Source organism: Bidens hawaiensis, unplaced genomic scaffold (genome assembly GCF_021521415.1).
Source record: "Bidens hawaiensis isolate Kalapana, Puna unplaced genomic scaffold, B.hawaiensis_p1.1 tig00032900_1, whole genome shotgun sequence".
Classification (NCBI taxonomy): Eukaryota; Viridiplantae; Streptophyta; class Magnoliopsida; order Asterales; family Asteraceae; genus Bidens; species Bidens hawaiensis.
Genome location: NW_027495635.1, coordinates 148,879 through 151,464, shown reverse-complemented (window position 1 = coordinate 151,464; position 2,586 = coordinate 148,879). Strand labels below are relative to the sequence as shown.

At 36.2% G+C, this 2,586-nt stretch overlaps 1 pseudogene; it reads right to left on the bottom strand.

The window, feature by feature from the left end:
• Positions 1–244: 244 nt before the first annotated feature.
• Positions 245–1,314, bottom strand: LOC143584263 (cytosolic sulfotransferase 5 pseudogene; annotated as a pseudogene).
• Positions 1,315–2,586: the final 1,272 nt, after the last annotated feature.

Below are 2,586 nucleotides of genomic sequence, written 5' to 3'. Positions count from 1 at the left end.
GCCTTACATAATTATTGATACTATACTATACTTTTGTCTTGAGTTTACTAGATCCGTTTCAATTTCACTCTTTAACAAAGTTTGTTTTTTTTTTCTTGTAATTATCTCTATATTATTCGCCAAAATAATTAAAAACGTTAAATCAAACATGTTCTATTTGGACTACAACAAAAGATATCTCACTTCAACGATATAGCTTCGTACACATCAATTTATTCGACACCACTTTAGTGTCAAACACACATGCAATTAGTTAAACAAACAATCGAGAATAAAACACACACGCACACACCCTCACGCCACACAAAAGGGAAACTAAAACTTCAAACCCGAACCATGTAACTTGTTTTCACAAATCTTCTCAAAACGCTCTACCATTTCCTTGGTCAAGTAGTTTTTCCAGTCACCGACTTTTCCATTTCGAAAAAATGCACTGTTATTCTCGCCGGATAGAAGCTTCCCTTCCTTATTCACCTTCAGGTTACGCAGATTATCAAAGCTACAGATGTCCAAAATACCCTCAACCATACCTTCTTTCTCTTCTTCCGCCGAAAATGGGCACCCTAAAAACTCAGCTAGCTTCTTCAAATGAAGATCTGGTTCCTCTTTCATCTCCTCATATGTTAGGAAATAGACTTTGTCTGGATTCTTTAAGCTTTATTGCCAATAACCTAACAGGTGATCCCAAAAGGGTCCGTACAAGCTTACTCCTTCACAATATTTCTCAAAAACTTCTTCAAGTGAATTGGTCCCCATTTCCTGTTGCCTCAACTGGTTTGAGAAAGCCCAGAGAGAAATGAAAGTGTCTTTAGGGTTTCTACACAGATAAACAAGCTTGCATTTTGAATCCTTGACAGATTTTGGTAAATGAGTGGAAAAGAGTCTTGGAGATGCGAACGGCGAGAGATCCGGGTTCTGATCCTCAAGGTATAGCTTAATCTCTAAGAAAGGTACTAGCATATGTGGGTTGTTTGATAGTAATGGGTGGTCGTGTTGGGTATGTGGGAACCGGGCTCGGTTTACTAGGGTGAACAAGAGGGCCTTTAACCAGGTTGTGCCTGATTTGGGAGTGGTAGCAAGAAGAATATCGGTGTCTTGAGCCTGAAAGTGCTTTTGACATGAAAGGAGTCCTTGCAAATACCTAGGATGGTACCAAAAGCCTTGGTAATTGTATAAATTTGAAACAACTCATCCACTTTTAGTGGGAAGAGTGGAAAGTAGTATCTTGCATTCTTGAGTAAGTTCTTTTTGTTTCAAATATTTCAGATCAGGAGGGTGGGATGGCTCCTTAGGCATTATTAGTTTCTTTGTAATAACTGTATGCCTAGTTCAAGGATTCAACTCATATATATATATATATATATATATATATATATATATATATATATATAAACTAAAACCTTATATAAAAATAAGAAACTTAAGGAAAACATGTGGAGGCGATGCTAGTACTTATGTGAGTTTAGGGTAAAGGGTAGTTGCAACTATCAGAGCCCGGCCCCACCCTCTTTTTTTAACGACCGACTAAGTAACGCCGAGTACTACATACGTGGCCCCTATTGGCTAAAAGTAGCCCGAGCCGGCCACTAGTCCGGACGGACGGAGCCCCTAGTGGTACACCTATTGAGGGATTCACCGGATAAAACCCGACCCCCACGCCAGCCAAATGCCACGACAACGAGGAACCGTTAAAACCGTGTGAGGTTTGAACCCCATACCTCTCACTAGTAAAACGAGTGCTCTACTATGAATCACATCTAATTTATCCGGCCCCGCCCTTTTAGATGCCTACAACAAAAAGGAGAATACGCTGCATTTTTAGAATTTATTGTCACATATAAAAACAACTAATCATTAATATTTATATGTTTTTCTTTTTAAATAATTTAAGCAAACAAATGTTCATTTAGTGTTCTTGAGAAAAAAATAGAATAAAAATTTTAGATTTTATGGTATATGAACTTATGGAACTAGATTTAGACCATGCGTTGTATATTCACGCTCCTTAACTTTAGGTAGGTATCACATCATATACTTTACCCTATTACATTCCACCTCATCCTAAGGAAACTGTTTAACCCTCATTTACTTATCTTTATTTAATATAAATTCATTCTTAAATTATTGTGTGTAGATGATTTAAAGTTTGTTAACATTTTAACTCAACTTGCATTTAACGCTTCTTAACTCAAGAAGGGATTAGTATGTCGTTCGTTAACCCTGTCAACTCAGCTTCCCTGGGCGTTACAGTATATCCCTTGGACTTACTGAACAAGTCAACAAACGCGAGCAATCCCTATTTAACATCACGTTAATTTAATAAGTTTCAGTTAATTACAAAATTACCTCGTCGTCAATCTTAATCGTATTAATAAAAAAATAACCTACAATAGTTATAATTTAGATTAGAATTTCATCCAACTCGATGAAATTTTAAAATTTGTAATGGATAAAGAAAATTTTATATAATAATTTTATTTGGAAGATAGGTGTCTCATTTGTTTCTTTCTACTTGAATTGTATTCTACTTCTGACCCTACCATGTGTTACCTTTCACATGTTATTATTTTGTTGTTCTTTTAGCTT